This window comes from Dermacentor albipictus, chromosome 6 (assembly GCF_038994185.2).
Source record: "Dermacentor albipictus isolate Rhodes 1998 colony chromosome 6, USDA_Dalb.pri_finalv2, whole genome shotgun sequence".
NCBI classification, from domain to species: domain Eukaryota; kingdom Metazoa; phylum Arthropoda; class Arachnida; order Ixodida; family Ixodidae; genus Dermacentor; species Dermacentor albipictus.
Genome location: NC_091826.1, coordinates 35,783,892 through 35,802,021, shown reverse-complemented (window position 1 = coordinate 35,802,021; position 18,130 = coordinate 35,783,892). Strand labels below are relative to the sequence as shown.

The 18,130-nt window shown below is 47.0% G+C and overlaps 1 long non-coding RNA gene across 2 annotated transcripts in view; it reads right to left on the bottom strand.

Annotated features, from left to right (window-relative positions):
- Positions 1-18,130, bottom strand: part of LOC139060991 (uncharacterized) — a 343,869-nt gene that overhangs the window by 242,612 nt on the left and 83,127 nt on the right. For both annotated transcript variants that reach the window (XR_011515126.1, XR_011515127.1), the window contains exon 2: positions 13,817-13,978. This is a non-coding gene — a long non-coding RNA (uncharacterized lncRNA). The remainder of the gene's footprint in view (positions 1-13,816; positions 13,979-18,130) is intronic.

Sequence of the window (18,130 nt, the reverse complement as noted above, 5' to 3'; positions counted from 1 at the left end):
GCAGCGCTCGAGGTCGCCGGTTCGATCGCGATCATGGAAGCCGCATTTCGACACGAGCGAGAAAAAAAGCGCTAGTGCACTCAGATTTAGGTGCACGTTAGGGGACACCAGGGTGTCAAAATTAATCCGGACTCCGCCACTGTGACGTGCCTCATAATCCGATCGTGGTTTTTGCACGTACAATGCAATATTTCTAATAAACTTTAACCTTTCTGCCACGAAGCGATGTGCCTTGTGAGGCAATGATAATGCTCAAGCCCCTCTGAGATTATGAACACTGGCGCACATCAACGCCTCAAGCAAACACGTCGGCCAGTGTGTTCTGTTTACTAAGCAGACAGATAGCGGCGGAGCACGAAAGGCAACGTTCAACATCAACTCACCACTCTCGTATTTCATTAAACACTAAAGAAATTACACATTTGGCATCAACAACACCGCTAATTGTCGTCAACAAAAGTGAACAGCATAGAAATTTTGCTTACGTCGATTCCCACAGTGCATGGGATCCACATGTTTTTTTTTTCTTTATAAGCACAAGCTTTCTTCCCAATGCCAAGGAAGTTCAACAGCGCCATCTCAAGCCCAGATAAGTCCAACGCGAGCGCCCGGAGTGGCTATTGCGATTTATACTGCTGAGGGCGAAGTCGCGGGCTCGACTCCCTGCCTCTGCGGCAACATTCTGTTGGAATCGAAATGCAAAAGAAAAATACAAGCGTTATCCTGTATTTAATCGCGCGTTAAGGAATCCCAGGTGCTCAAAGTTTATCCGTAAGAGTCCTCCCCTACACAGGATCCCTCATAATCGACTGCGAAATTTCGGAAGCACAAACCCGGAAATCTTTACGAAGTAAAGAGTCTTCCGACAAGACACGGAGCACGATCCAGATATGTCCTGAATGCATAAAAAATCTCAATATCCGCGAGGAGCTTATCTACACGAGGGCCACACTTCGCCGATAGCAAATTCATCGGTCTACCCTATTCAGTTCGTGGCTTGAAGAGGGAGGCGCATAGAACTCGGATACAATAGCAGCGAAAAAGACAGCTCCAAAGCAGACTATCAAGTGAAAAGCCGCGAAGCGGCAAGAAAAACGAAAGAGCAAAGCCGTATACAAACAACTTTACACGCACGACTCAGTTGAAGGCAGCGATAACACTTCAAGCAGTGGCGCGAGATACGCACGCAAGATGCAGACAATGCAATCAATCTTTATGTATAAAGAAGCTAGACGGCTGGCAATCACTGGCACATCATTTGTCTGCAAAGGTTCTTTATTAAAGCCTTGGAAGGGACCCTTCTGGCCGGCGTGGCGTTCTACGAGGCTCCCATCAAATTCTTGCCCGAGAGCTATCTGGATTTCAGATGTCTGAAGAGCCCTCGCTGCCATTCGCCACCATTTTCATCATCATCATCAACACCTCTCTCTCTCTCTCTTCACACACATTTTCCTTCCCCAAAGCTGAGTAGCAGGTCTTAAATTTGATTAAGACCAACCACTCATTTTTGCTGTCATAATGCATCTCTCTCTCTCTCTTTCTCTCTCTCTCTCTCTCTCTTTGTGCCCTGGGCATAGAATCGCGCTTGTGATGTCGCTGACGTACCAACGCAACCATACAACCACTGTAGCGTGACACCGAAAGCTCTGGTGTTTCGAGCCAAATAGTTTAAAACCACTTCATTCAATTACGTTTCTTTCACTCTCTCTCCCGTAATCGGTGTACACACCTGTCATACGCGTATCGCGAGGGGAGACGCGCTCTTATCGGAGTAGCTGCTTGAGCGGTTGGGGAAGTGGCGAATTGCCTGTACATTTCAAATTGCAACGACACATATAGCTCTTCCATTGTTTTGTTTTTATTGCAGAAGCCCTAGCGACAGAAAATGCAAGAGCTGCTTGTAAGCTTCCCATACCATTAAACACATCTAAGCTATCTAAACATGTATAAGTTATGCGCGCCCACTGAAAGAAATTTCACGTCTTTGTATTTTGCGTTTGTGATATGTAACCCTAGCCTCAACAAAGCCTGGGCTTTATGAAATCGCGCATGTGCTCAAGTATACATGTGTGTACTTTTGAAAAATAAAACAATCGGTTGTAAGCGCTTGTCTTGCCTTGCCCCCTCACACTCACCCACCCACCCACACACACACACAAACACGCACAAGCTTTTATTATAGTTTTGCCGACCTTTATTTCGTTTCTCGCCGGTCAACAGGATCGGCCCTTGTCGAAACGAAAGGGAAAAGAATTAATTTCTGTGGTTTTACATGCCAAAACCACGATTGTAATTATGAGGCATGCCGTAATGCGGGATTCCTGCTTAATTTTGGCCACCTGGTTTTCCTTAACGTGCACTCATTGCACGGTACACGGGTGTTTCTGCCATCTCGGCCCCCTTCTAAATGCGGCCGCCGCAACCGGGATTCGATCACGCAACTTCGTGCTTAGCAGCGCTGCACCAAAGCCACTACGCCACCACGACTGGTCGTAACGAGAGAGGATGTAAGGCTTCAACGCCGGAGTTTAATAAATCAGTTGTCATGTCATCGTCGTGCTGCCTGCCCTTTGCCGTTGTCCCATCTAAATCCCCCATACCAGCAACACTTTGCAGTGCACCAAATGATAATCGATTACCCGCTACCTCAAAAAATTATTCCCGTGATACTCAGGACCTGCAATTGTAATTATTAACAAAAAACAGTTATTATCCTCAGAGCTACTCCCAACCCAGGCACCGTAGTTGACATAACAATTGAACTCCGGTAAAGAAAGTCACAGCCTCTTTCGTTGCACTTCGAGATGACAAGGAAGATGAAATAACAACTTACACAATGGTATGCCATCCCCTGTGCAGCAAACATTCGAAACGAGGAACAAAATTACTTGAAGTTCCTGGTTTCGTCGTTGGATCCACTACACCTACCCCCGTATTCAGAAATGCAACCTAAGTTGAAGCCCATGCTTGACTTGACCTAAGTGACGCCTATCGTGAATGCGCCAAAGGAAACGCAGTGAGTGTCTTTGGGCACGTTAACGCCAGGCGTCATCTAAATCAAGTCAAGGATGGGCTTCGGCTTAAGTTGTATTTCTGAATACGGGGGCTATTCTTTGAGGCTAAGGGAAGTACGGTTCGCTACTTGTGGCAACTCAGATATGGAGTGCCCGCGCCCCGTGCGAAAATGGGTAATGTGGGCAGTAGGATAACGCACGAATCCTGACAAGGAAAAGGATTACCCTCTGATAACAGAAAAGGGTCGTGCAACCAACAAATTCAGATTAAACGGTAAGTTGCTGTATGAAAGTAGACTAAAAAAAAAAGTCTACTGCATAACTGTTGAAGTAGTTCTGCCAGACTAGCTGTTGCGAAAAAAAAAAAACGATAGACACAATGAGTAGTGCACATAATACTGCAGCGGGATTTGTTTGCTTTACGTTTTATTGCGATTGCAATAAGATATGGACATTAAAGATTGAATTCTCACCGTCGTTGTGGGCGTCACCGTGAGTTAAGGCATTTCTTTTTGTTTTTCACACCGGCTTCTACACGTATATCAATGCTCGCACTTTCACTTGCGCGCGAAACAGGCGATCGATGTTATCAAACTAAGAGTGCTATCCCACGAGTGCACATTGACGCTATAGCGGTACGAATACGTCGTCATAGAACGTATGTGATTCTACGTTCAATACGTTAAAAAGCAATAGAGTTCGTTGCGTTCAAACACGCTCTCAAAAACTACAGAAATAAAACAAGAAAACAATAAAGTAGAAACCATCAGGTTATTTTCAAGTAAGCGTTTTCAAATACTTTACGCCGATCACAGAAATCAAATCGACACACCAGCGACACGTGCGATGCATGCATGCTGACGTCACTAGCAGTGTTTGGTCATGACAGCACAAATTATTGTCGACATGTTACGCTAGACGACATCCAATGAGACGGACGAGGTAATAGCTGCATGATAACGACGTAAACGTGACTGTAGCGTACTAGAACATACATAGGCCCGCCGTGGTTGCTTATAGTGGCTTTGGGAGTTGCGCTGCACGCCAAGCACGATGTCGAGGGATCGAATCCCCGTCGCGGCGGCCGCATTTCGATGGGAGCGAAACGGAAAAACACCCTTGTATACAAATTAAGGTGCATGTTAAATAACGCTAGACGGTCAAAATTATCCCGCAGTCTCCCACTACGGCGTACCCCATAAAGAGATGGTGGTTTTGGCACGTAAAACACCGTTATATAATTTTAAAATATACACCTATAATGTTCTCGTATTCTATAGAATGCTAGACTATATAGAAGTTCTAGTACACTTTACCATGACCACCAACACGGCATGACGACACATGACAACGGCCGCAAACTTGCACTACCTTACTCGCGCCTTGATCGTCCTCTATCGTCCCTTTTCTGGTGCCTGTAGGCACTCGGGAGGATTGGCACAAATATAATGGTATACTGAAACAAACCTATGGCAACCTCATGACTACTACAAAGTGAATAGGACGGTAGCACTAACTACCATCAATTCAGCAGAGTAACATGTGGCCGAAAGTTATTATCAGGAACGTATCACTGGAAAAATTTAGTTAATCCAGGGCCATCTTGAGAACGGTCACGTGTGTTTCCTGTCCATCGCTCCTATACGATGAATCTCGGGTGAGCATATATCTTTGTGATAATCTTCTCCCAAAGCCCGTTTGTCGAGTAAAGGCGCAGCGGAACGCAACACGACGCAAAATACGCCGGAAGGTAAGCCTAACGTGGCTGCTGTACTGCCTCGGTGGGCGCGAACCCGGCCCGAGATATATTGCGCAACTTGGCCAGCCAGAGCTCCTATAGAAGAGCCGCCGCACGGATTTCGTGCTGATGTCAAGGAACGGCCGCGTCCGAGGGATGCTTCGGCTTCCGTAGCCGAACCGGGTGCGTACGTCTTAGCGTCACGTACTTCTCAAGCGCCGCGTACTAAAGGCGGGGAAGCTCGAACAACCACACTTTGTCAAACATGAAATGGGGTAATGGAGTCACACGAAAGTAGTAAGCATCATTACCTTCACATATTGTTTATTGCTAAGCGTTAAATTTATTTAAAAGACTTACACTACCTAACAAATCCTTGCAATCGTACATCTTAATTCGCGAGGTTGTGACGCACTTTCAAAGCTACATTGGAAAGTATGCTTCCGGAACCTAGTCCAAGGATGGTGTTTGCTTTATACAAGATACAAGCATAAGATATATGAGTTCGGCTCCAATGACGGTAGTCGCGAGACGCACTGTTGCTGAATGTGGTTATATCTATGGTAGTGAGTGTGCACTCGGATACTACTTTGAAAAACAATGCTTCGTACTTTGTATATGTTATCGTCCTGCCTAAATTGTGGCGCGATTTTGACTCAGTGTTCATATCGTCTCTTCTTGAAATAACCTTTTCCTAGACACACACAATTCGGAGACAACTGTTAATGAAATACGCTCGCTCCGCTCTAAATTTTTCGTCGTTCATTCACGGCTTGTTCTTCCTCTGACAAACAGATCATTTCAATCACAATGCAACTGATAACTGTGCTTCCACCAAGCTACTGACACACAAACGTTTGAGAGTGGTTGCCAGCATCTCCTGGTATATCTGTGCTTTTGCCTGACCCTTGTCTTTTGTGAACTGCAGCAAGCATTGCCGTGAGTCTGCGCTGTCCAAGTGGGACAGAAAAGACGGGGAAGTTGTTTCGTACACCAGTCGTAAACGTATCATTTTTCTGTACTTCGCAAGTGAGGCGGGACAACTTCGTTTTTGCAGTGACCCGACAACGAAAACCGCCGAAATACAGGTTCCATACCCACCTGGGTAAAACGTCCGTGTGCTTCCTGCGAAGCAAACGAGCATGGTTTCGTGTTAAACGCTTCCCGCATGCACCCTAGTCAAGCGCATACTCACGACTCAGTAAAGGTGGTGTTCTCTTTCTGCCTGCCTGGTTCCCACATCGAGGAAGCCTCTGCTGGCCGTCTGGCAAAGAAACCACTGTCCTGCGCCCAAAATTTTCATACGTCACAAAGCTCTCGCGCGAGGGCACGTGAGTCTCACGGAGCTAGTTGACGTTGCGGCGACGACCCCGACGCGAAACTCGGTCGGAGAGCTCTAGCGCGAGAGCACCTCCCTTTCTCTCAGACAGGATGCCAGGCCAGCGCCCAACTGCTGAACGATAGTAACAGAGAAGCCATTCTCTCGTCGTACGAAGTGGATCACCTGCGAACTGGAAGGAGGGGGGGGGGGGGGGAACGAACTTTTCCTCCAGCCTACTGCGAACGCCACAAAGCCGAACTACATGACGTCTGGGCCGCTCTTAATGCAGGCACAATGGCCTGTAAAAAAGGAGGGCGTTGCTGAAGCGCGTTTCGCGCGGTGACACTTGTAACTGCGGAAATGACAGCGTCGTAAATGAAAGCTATTCTTTCATCGTATTACCTGAGTGACCTATAGGTCGAACTTCTCCGCGAACCCATTTTGAATGCTACAAAGCCGAACTTCACTACGTCAGGACCGCTACGAATTACAGGCATAACGGCCTCTAAAAAAGAGGGTGTTGCTGAATCATGCTTCTCCCCGTTACACTTCTGACTCGGGAAATAAGATTCAACGACTGCTTCTAAGTGAGCTACGCCTGCATGTGCGGACGTCTTTCTTTTGTGGCATCAAAAGTGCAATACCAAAGCGATCACCAGTAAAGGTATGGGAATTTGTAGTGCGAGTGCCATTATAGTAGCATTGATAAAGTATCTTTGAAACGGCTACAACGCTTAAACACGTCCACTTCTTGGTAAGCGAGCTGATATGTATGAAAACCGTTCGCGTTGAAAACCGTTCGCGTTGAATTTCGACACACCTCTTTTTCAAAGAACGAATAAATGAACGCAGTACCGAACACAACATGCCGTTTCTGTACGAATATAGCTATACGCATATACGTGTGAATAAAAACTCTTAACCCGAAAGTATTTTATCCCGGGGTTCTCCATTAAATTCCCGTCACGGATGTGAAGTCAGTGCGAATGCGTAAATTATGCTCCTTCTTGACAGGCATGGCGCCGCCATCTGGGAACGGTGATGCGAAGCGCTGCATCATGACTCTAACAAGCGCCGACCGTGAGCTCTTTGCTAGTCTCAGCTCAGTGGAGGCGTCAACGTGGTGTAGCCTGGTGTAGGCGGTGTAGGCCTTCTTCCGAGGTGACGACGCAGTTTCCGCACGTGGCTTGTCTTTCGCGTCCGATTAGCTTGCGATGCCTCGTCGCGTTCGGAGTGCAGCTTCAACGTGCAACCGCAGTGCTCACACGCCACCATACTGCTTCGCTTTCGACGACACCGACGAAGAAAACTGCTACGCTAAGCGACAAGAAAGACAACGCGGTCGTCGGACGAATCTAGCTTTGGTCAGGGGAGAGAGAGGCCAGCGTGAAGCAGAACGCCTTCGCGCAGGCGCGGCGCACGCCGTGAACTCTGCCACTAGCGCTTCTAACTTTGAGCACGTCGCAACTCAACTGGCTGCCCAGGACACTACAGAGCCAGATCCAAAATACGCTTGTAGCCTCACCGAAGCTAGTCGGCAGCAGGACGCAGCAGGACGCTGAAGGACACAATAAAATATTATTCATAAGTCGCACCTACAAAGCTACTACATATAAAACACCCCTTCTTCACGACTACAATGGTAGACCATATCTAGATATAATCATAAGAAGGCAGTCTCGTAAATATCTCACTATGTGTACTCTATATCTGTGTCAGATGGATAGTACGTAGTTCCACGTCAGTTCAACACAAGAGACTGTGTCAACTTGAGATGAAATTAGAATTGGAGATTTTCTTCGTGGACTTATAGTGACAAAATACTAATCTAGTTAGCGATTCTTAAGCTAAACACAGCTATCACGAAAATAAACTTCACTTATAAGGTATTGCAATAATGAACAGCATATTTAAATGCTATGTCAAGCTGAAATTATTTTTATCATAAGCATCTTCAAGCATCATGGCGCAGTTCCAGACAATGTAACACCTTTTCCAAGGCAGAGCTGTATTCACAAAATTTTTCTGTAAGCTTTACGTTTGTACAAATTGAAATTTCTGCGGATATATATTTAGTGGTTGCAAGTTTTTACTCATGCAGAACACGTTGCTTTTCGGGAATGCAGTGTGACACGTGCCTCTTAAGCTCTGGGTAAAACTGTGCATTGTTTTTACACGTTCCCTGTTTCTTTCTTTCTTTCTTTTTTTAACAAATCGAAATTATTTTTTTTATTTTTAATACTGGTAACAATACATAATCATTAAGTACCATTAATGAAATGTGCTGCCAAAATATTGAGGCTACAAATTTCTTGCATGAGCGAAGATGTAATACCAGAGTTAATGCGGCTCACGCATTTTGGAATAAATAGCGGCAGCAAAGGTCGGACGCGCAAATCGTTCTCTCAGTTGGCAGGGCCTGTTAATAAGCACTTTAAAAAGCAATAGGCCATTGCGTTGAGACGCGCTCTCTAAAACGACAAAAATAAAACATTAATGCAGAAACCATCACATGATATTGAAGTAAGCGTTTTCAAGTAGTTTATGCGGATGACAGAAATCAAGTGGACACACTGTCAGCACTTCCGACGCACGCACGCTGAAATCAATAACGGCGTTTGGTCGTGACGTCATAAATTATCGTCGACGTTTTATGTAGACGACATGGAAAAGCGACGACTGAAATGATGGTGGCGTGACAACAGCGTGATGGACATGACACGTGACAATGGCTGCGACCTTGCACTTCCTTAGTCGCGCGTTCGTCGTCACATATCATCCCTTTTCTGGTGCCTGCGAGGCGCTCGGGTTGGTTGACAGAATTATGCACATACACTGAAACCGATCACAGCCTCGTGACTGCTACAATGTGAATACGCTTCTAGCATTGAATAACTCCAATCCAGCAAAGCAGCATGTGGCCGAAAGTTATTGATCAGGAACATACTAACTGGTAAAATTTAGTTTGTCGAGGTGCATTCGAATTTTTTTCTATTCACCACTCCTATGATGAATCTCGGTCCAGCATAACTTTTCGATAATTTTTTTTCTCAAATCCGGTCAGGACGCTAACTATGCTGGAAGTTAAGCCTAATGTGGCTGCTGTGCCGCCTCGGCGAAGGGGGGGGGGGGGGCAGATTATGGCGAGAGGAATTTGCATAACTTTGCGGAGCCGGAGCTCCTGTAGAAGAGCCCCTCACAGATTTCGTGCTGATGTCAACGAACGGCTGCATCCAAGGGATGTTCCGGCTCCCGTAGCCGAACCGGAAAGGTCGAATTGCGCTTTATAATGAAACGAGGCGCAGGCATCACACGAAAGCAGTAATGATCAGTAGCTTCGTATATTGTTTATTGCTAAGCGTTCAGTGGATACTTATATAAAAGACTTACTCTTTGGGCCAAATCCTTTCAGGTTTACTTTTAATTCGCGAGGTTGCTGCAGGTTGAGAAAGCTACATTCAAAAATATCCTTCAGGAAAGTAGACTGAGGATGGTGTTTGGTTTAGGTAACGTGCTAGCGGAGGATGTGAGGTTCTGGCTCCAATGACAGTGAAGGTCGCTCACATCTCATTCAGAGACACATGGTTTAGACACAAGGTTTAGGTCGCTCTTTATTGTAGGACAATGACGCTACGTTGGCACCTTTCATTGGTGTCGGCTACACGTTTTCACAATGAAATACTACATACTCAACCTGAAAGAACAAGGTGGCACTGCACTACATTTTAGCGCTGATCCCATCCGCGCCTAGGCGGAAGGGTGCCGTTATTCTATTCTTTTTTTCTCCTGATTACAGCAAACAATTTTTATTAGATCGGTAACTCAGGGGCTTAGCGAAGCCACACATTCGATTGAGGTCAGGGTCAAGGAAAGGCAGCGTCTGAAAAAACAGTGTTGGCTGTACTTAACCAGATTGGCGAATAAAGCAGCATGGAGAAGGGGAATGGTTGCTCGGTTTTAGGGCAGCGGTTCTGAATGTCTTTCTTGATGAGGCCACGCTAATAAGGAGGGAAACGAGAAACTCGGACTCACCCTCTGTTACGGTGATCAGGATCGGGATTTACATCAACGGGTAACCCGTCTGACCCGGCGCCGTGCTGTGCTTCATGGAAGCTAATGTTGCCTTCACCTCGTCAGCTGACGGTCGCGCACAAGGACGTTCAGCGACCTCAGGTGGAAGCTGAGGAAGCCTACTAAGCAGTTCGACGTTAACCTGATCTATTCGCATAGCCGTACGCGCCATGTTTTCAAAATGGGTTACAAAGAGCCAATAATCACGCGCGGGAGGTGACGTTCTTTTTTTTTTAAAAGCGAAACTTTCTCTTCCGCTTCGTTCGACGTTTGGGCTGCTGTTCTTTGCGCGCCTCGTGGGGAGGCGGTTCAGAACGTGTATGTACATAGCAAAAGCATGGCAGAGAGTGAAGTCGACGCGAGAAACTCCTTTGAACTTTTCCATCGCTTCGCATGTCAACAATGCCCCCTGGAGTTCTCTGGGGGTCGCCACATTAGCTTCTTGACAGCTGTAATTATTTGTGGCCCAACTCAAAAGCACTGCAGAAACTGCAGCGCTTACCTTTCTATGAACGTGCAAATCCAGAGGGGACCTGGATAGAACTGTAAAAAGGAGGGGCGGAGAGGACGCCAGAGAACCAACGCAGTCGCTAAACAAGGTAATAAAAACCTTGGCATTTTTGCAGTTCCCATACATACAAGAAGAGAGGGCGGGAGAGGGAAAAAATGAATTGAGGAGGCAGGAAAATAGCGGTCACGCGCAAAGTGAAGGTATGGTCCGGTATCCGACTGCTACTTCTGAAAAATAAGCACCGCGCAAATTTGTCAAGCGAATACACAGACGCAAGGCGTCATGACGCAAGGCTCAATTAAAACGCCGTAGTGTCGCGGCCGCACGTCAGATCAGCACCTCTGTGGCCGCTGTGGTAGCATGACGACTATGGCCGCGCTCGAGGTCGCCGGTTCGATGCCGATCATGGAAGCCGCATTTCGACGGGAGCGAGAAACAAAAAGCGCTGGTGCACATAGATTGAGGTGCGCGTTAAAGCACACCAGGGTGTCAAAATTGTTCCGGAGTCCGCCACTATGAGGTGGCTCACAATCCAATTGTAGTTTTTCCACGTACAATCCAATAATTCGAACAATTTTTTAACATTTCTTTCACCAAGCGACGCTCCATATTGGGCAGTGAAAACGCTCAACCCCCTCTGAGATTATCAACACTGGCGCGCAACGACGCCTCAAGCAAACACATCTGTCGGAGTGTTCTGTTTACTAAGCAGACAAATATCTGCGGTGCACGCTAGCTAACGTCTAACATTAAGTCACCACCCTCGTATTGTACTATAAACGCCCAAATATGTCATATTTGTCGTCAACGACACGGCTAATTATCGTCAACAAAACAAGCAGCATAGAAACTTCGCTTACATTGACTCCCACGGTACGTAGGATCGGCATATCTTTTTTTTTCTTTCTAAGCAAAAGCTTTCTTCGCGATGCTAAGGAAGCTCAACAGCGCCCTCTCCTGCCCAGATAAGTCCAACACGAAGGCCCAGAGTGGCTATTGCGTTTTATACTGCTGGGCATGAAGTCGCGTGCTCGACTCCCGGCCTCGCCGGCCATATTCTGATGGGGCAAAAGTGCGAAAAAAAATACATATACATTGACGTGTAATAATTCACCAGTTAAAGAACCTCACTTGGTCAAAGCTAATGCGTAAGAGCCCTCCAGTACACGGGGTTCCCCGTGATCGACTACGCAGTTTCGGACACCCGACAATCCTTGCTAAGTAAGGAGGCTTCCAACAAAACACGGAGTACCATCCAGATACATTCTAACTGACAAAAAAAAATCTCAATATCTGTGAGGAGCTTATCGACACGAGCGCCACACTTCGGCAACAGCAATTGCGTCGGTCTACCCTATTCACTTCATGGTTTGAAAATGCAGGCGCATAAAACGCGGAAACAATAGCAGCGAGAAGGACAGCTCAGAAGTAGACTCTCAAGTGAAAAGTCGCGAAGCGGCAAGAAAAACTAAAAATGAAAGTCATATAAAAAAACTGTAAGCGCACGACTCAGCGGAAGACAGCGATAACACTTCATGTGGGGGCGCGAGATGCGCACGCAAGAAATAGGCAAGTTATTAATCTTTACATGTAAAGAAGATAGGCAGCTCGCAGTCAATGGTACAACAATTGTCTGGAAAGGTTCTGTACTAAGGCTTTTACAGGGACCCTTGTCGCCGGCGTGACGTTCTATAAGGCTCCCGTAAATTCTTGCACGAGGGCGGTGCGGATTTGAAATAGTTGAAGAGTCCTTGCTGTCACTCACCATTTACGTCCTCATCATCACCACTTTCTTTTTCTCTCTCTCTTCACTCCCATTTCCCCTCCCCAAAAGCTGAATAGAAGGTCTTAACTTCGATTCAGGCCTACCTGCACGCTTTTCTGTCATAAGAAATGTATCTCTTCCTCATTTTCACCCTTGGCATCGACTCACGCCGGATATATCGTTGACTTGACAACGCAACTATAAACCACTGTAACGTGACGCCCAGAGCTCTGGTGTTTCGATCCAAAGACTTCAAAAAGCGCATCATTCAATTATGTTTTTTTTTTCACTTTCTCTCCCGCAATCGGTATACGCCCCTGTCATTCTCGTATCATAAGCGGAGACACGCAGTTATCGGAGCAGCTACTGGAGCGGTTGTGGATGTGGCAAATGGCCTGTGTACTTCAAATTCCAGCGACACATATAGCTCTTGCATTTTTTTTTATTAGGGAAGCCCCAGCGATAGAAAATGGGAGAGCTGCTATAGTAACACTCACATACCTTTGGCGTATCTCTAAGCTATCGTTTTACAGATCCGCGCGAAATTATGCGCGTGATTTATTAGCATCAACGTAGCTGGATCATTATGAAATCGTGCGTGTGCTCAAGTGTATATGTGTGCACTTTTGAAAAATAAAAGCTTGTCGGGAGACAGCGCTTGTCTTGCCCTCGCCCTCACACACACACACACACACACACACACACACACACACACACACACACACACACAGAAACTTTTTTTTATTTTGCCGACCTTTTTCTCGTTTCGTACTGTTCACCAGGATCGGCCCTGGTCGAAACGAAAGGAAAAAAATTAATTTCTGTGGTTTTACTCGCCAAAACCGCGATTATGATCATGACGAAGGCCGTAGTGTGGAATTCCCGTTTATTTTGATCGCCGGGATTTCCTTAACCGGCACCCATTGCACGGTACACGGCTGTTTCTGCCATTTCGGCCCCCTTCGAAATTTGGTGTAGCGCCCTTTGTTGTAGCGCTTAGCAGGGCTACGCCGAACCCACGAAGCCACCAAGGCGGGTCGTAACGAGACAGGATCGAAGGTTTCAACGCCGGAGTTGCTGAATCAGTTGGCATGATATTGTCGTCCTGCCGTCCCAACGGCGTTGTCCCTTCTGCCTCGAACCCCCCCCCCCCCCCCACCGCCCCCGTGGCACTTTGCCATACACCAAACGATACTCGATGAACCGCTACCAAAAAAAATTATTCCCATGATGCTCAGGCTCTGCAATTATAGTTATTGACAAAGAACAGTTATTATCGGCAGAGCAAACCCTAACCCAGTCACCGTGGTTGACATAACCATTGAACTACGGCAGGAAAGTCACAGCCTCTTCTGTTGCCCTTCCAGATGACAAGGAAGATGGAAAAACAACTTACATAATGGTATGCCGTCTCCTGTGCAGCAAACATGCGGAACGAGGAACAAAACCACTTGAATTTCCGGGTGTCGCCGTTGTATGCACTACACCAATTTTTCAAGGCTGGCTGAAGTACTGTGCGTCATGGCTTCTGGCAACTTGGACATCGAGTGTCCGTTCCCTGTGCAAAAATTATGAGTGTGGGTAACGCACGAATCCTGTCAGACAAACGGATTACTTTCTGATAACAAAAAATGGTCGCGCAGTAAACAAATTCCGATAAAACGGTACGGGTTGTATCAAAGTGGAGGGTAAAAAAAAGTCTACTACCTAACTATCGAAGTAGTTATCCAAGAATGTAGATATTGCGAAACAAAAAAAGAATAGAAACAGTGAGTAGTGAACATAATACTGCCGCGGGATTTCTCGCTTCACGTTTTATTGCGACTGCAATTTGATATGAACATTAATGATTGAATTCTCACCGTCGTTGTCGGTGTCACCGTGAGTTTAGGCATTACCTTTTTTTTTTCGCACCGGATTCTACACGTATATCAATGGTCGCACTTTCACTTACGCGCGAAACAGGCGTTCGAAGTTATCGCACTGCGACTGTTATCCCACAAGTGCACATTGACGCTATTGCGGTGCGAACATGTCATTGTCCAACGTATGCCATTCTACGTCCACTACGTGAAAAAGCAATAGTTTATTGCGCTGAAAAACGCTCTTAAAAAATAAAACAAGAAAACAATAAAGTAGAGGCCATCATACGATTTTCATATAAGCGTTTACAAATACTTTACGCCGACCACAGAAATCAAATCGACACACTAGCGACACGTGCGATGCATGCATGCTGACGTCACTAGCGGTGTTTGGTCATGACAGCACAAATTATTGTCGACATGTTACGCTAGACGACATCCAATGAGACGGACGAGGTAATAGCTGCATGATAACGACGTAAACGTGACTGTAGCGTACTAGAACATACATAGGCCCGCCGTGGTTGCTTATAGTGGCTTAGGGAGTTGCGCTGCACGACAAGCACGATGTCACGGGATCGAATCCCCGTCGCGGCGGCCGCATTTCGATGGGAGCGAAAAGGAAAAACACCCTTGTATACAAATAAGGTACATGTTAAATAACGCTAGACGGTCAAAATTATCCCGCAGTCTCCCACTACGGCGTACCTCATAATCATATCGTGGTTTTGGCGCGTAAAACCCAGTAATTTTGTTGTAAAATATACACATGACTATAGTGTTCTCGTATTCTATAGAATGCTAGACTATATAGAAGTTCTAGTACACTTTAACATGACCACAAACACGGCATGACGACACGTGACAACGGCCGCAAACTTGCACTTCCTTACTCGCGCCTTGATCGTCCTCTATCGTCCCTTTTCTGGTGCCTGTAGGCACTCGGGAGGATTGGCGCAAATGTAATGATTTACTGAAACCTTTCGTAGCCTCATGACTACTACAAACTGAATAAGCCTGTAGCACTGACTACCTTCAATTCAGCAGGGTAACACGTGGCCGAAAGTTATTATCAAGAACGTATCACTGGTAAAATTTAGTTAATCCAGGGTCATCTTGAGAACGGTCACGTGTGTTTCCTGTCCATCGCTCCTACACGATGAATCTCGGGTGAGCATATATCTTTGTGATAATTTTCTCTCAAAGCTCGTTTGTCGAGTAAAGGCGCAGCGGAACGCAACACGACGCAAAATACGCCGGAAGTTAAGCCTAACGTGGCTGCTGTACTGCCTCGGTGGGCGCGAACCCGGTTCGAGATATACTGCGCAACTTGGCCAGCCAGAGCTCTTCTAGAAGAGCCGCAGCACGGATTTCGTGCTGATGTCAAGGAACGGCCGTGTCCGAGGGATGCTTCGGCTTCCGTAGCCGAACCGGGCACGGACGTCTTAGCGTCACGTACTTCTCAAGCGCCGCGTACAGGTGCTTTCGATAACGTTAAACACAGTGTCATACTGAGTCACCTCAGTGAGACACACTGCGGCCGCAACACTTTCAATTACATAAAAGATTTCGTGACAGATCGGGCTGCACTGATCCGTATTGAAGACACCGAACATGGACCCTATCAAATGGGCACGCGGGGCACGCCACAAGGTGAGGTGTTGTCCCCACTGCCCTTCAATTTAGCTATGCTGCACCTTCCGGCACAGTTGAATGATATTGAAGGCATGCGGCATGCGCTGTATGCTGATGATATCACGATCTGGGCCACCGAAGGCAACTTAGGGCACATGGAGGAGAGCCTGCAAGCAGCAGCACGGGTGGTAGATCGCTACGCGGAGCACTGCGGCCTCCAATGTGCACCAGAAAAGTCAGAATTTGTTCACTTTAGGGCTTCCCCTAAGGATAATACAAACATCCACTTATCCCTCAGCAGTGGCGCCATCCACGAGTCTAAGGAGATTAGAATTCTGGGACTCTTCGTACACCATCAGCGAAAGGTCGACACAACACTTGCAAAGCTCCGGAAGATTGGAGACCAGGTGGGTCGAATGATCCGCCGGGTCTCCAATAAGAGAGGAGGGTTACGAAGCAAGGATGCGGTGCGGCTCGCTCACGCTTTCGTAACTAGCCGCATCCTGTATTCAGTACCCTACCTCCACTTGCGGAAGGACGATGAAGACAGGGTAGAGGTTATCCCCCGCAAAATGATGAAAAGGGCTCTTGATCTCCCGGTATCCGCTTCCAACGGACGATTTCTCGGTCTTGGAATGGTCAACACCTTCCAGGAGCTCAAAGAAGCTCATCTAACAAATCAATACACAAGGTTAGCCCAAACACGATCGGGCCAACTACTTCTGGCTCGGCTACACATCCAACACAATTTTCACATACAAGAAAGAGTCAGAGTGCCAGAACTATGGAGACGCGCCATCCGAGTTCGACCCCTTCCAACCAAGATGGATAGAGAAGAGCATATTGGACGCCGCCAAGCTAGGGCGGAAGCTTTGGAGCGTCACTATGGCAACAAACATGGAGTTTACTGTGTAGATGCCGCTGGGCCAAGCCACGGGGGATGGTATACAGCAGCAGTCATACATCAGGGAACACAGGTGGATGGGCTCACTTTTCGTGCACCAGGTACAACACAAGCAGAGGAGGTAGCGATCGCCCTAGCTGCCTCGGACTCTAATTCTAAATATATCGTCACGGATTCGCGTGGCGCGTGCCGTAATTACGAGGCTAGTTGGGTCACCCTATTGGCCGAGCAAATACTGAGAAACTGCAGCAAGGACGTCGATCCTACCACCCGCTGTATAGTTCGGACTCCTGGCCATCAGGACCTTCAAGGGAATGAAGCTGCTGATGCGGCAGCCCGAGCACTCACTTACCGGGCGTCCCCTTTGGCCCCTGAGGTCCTGGAACAGGAAGGCGAAATTCTCATAACTTTCAAAGACATTTCTACCTAATATAAGGATAGCTATCGCCGGTACCCAGCCCCAGCTAAGGGACTGGAGAAAGCGAACGAACGCGTTCTCCTTCGCTTATACACCAACAAATGCTGTGCCCGGCAGTAATGAAACATTTTGATCCTGCGATCACTGGCAGGTGCCAACACTGTGGCGAGGTGGCTAACACTTATCACATGGTGTGGGCCTGCCAGCAAAATTCGGCTCTCACCCCCCACCCCAACCCTATCCGAGAGGACTGGGAGGCAGCCCTGCTTGGTTGCTCAGACCTTCAGGCCCAAAAGGCCTTGGTCAAGAGGGCCAGGCTGGTGGCTTCGACCAATGGGGTCCCGGACTAGGGACTCCACCTAGTATGTAGGGCTCCTGCGTGAGTCCACACCTCTCTTTCTTAATAAATGCTTTTCACCACCACCATTAAAGGCGGGGAAGCTCGAACAACCCCACTTTGCCAAACATGAAATGGGGTGCTGTAGTCACACGAAAGTAGTAAGCATCATTACCTTCACATATTGTTTATTGCTAAGCGTTAAATTTATTTAAAAGACTTAAACTACCTACCAAATCCTTGCAATCGTACATCTTAATTCGCGAGGTTGCGACGCACTTTCAAAGCTACATTGGAAAGTATCCTTCCGGAACCTAGTCCAAGGATGGTGTTTGCTTTATACCAGATGCAAGCATAAGATATATGACTTCGGCTCCAATGACAGTGGTAGAGGTCTCGTGCTATTGCTGAATGTGGTTATCTATGTTAGTGAGTGTGCACTCAGATACTACTTTGAAAAACAATGCTTCGTACTTTGTATATGTTATCGTCCTGGTTAAATTGTGGCGCGATTTTGACTCGGTGTTCATATCGTCTCTCCTTGAAATTTT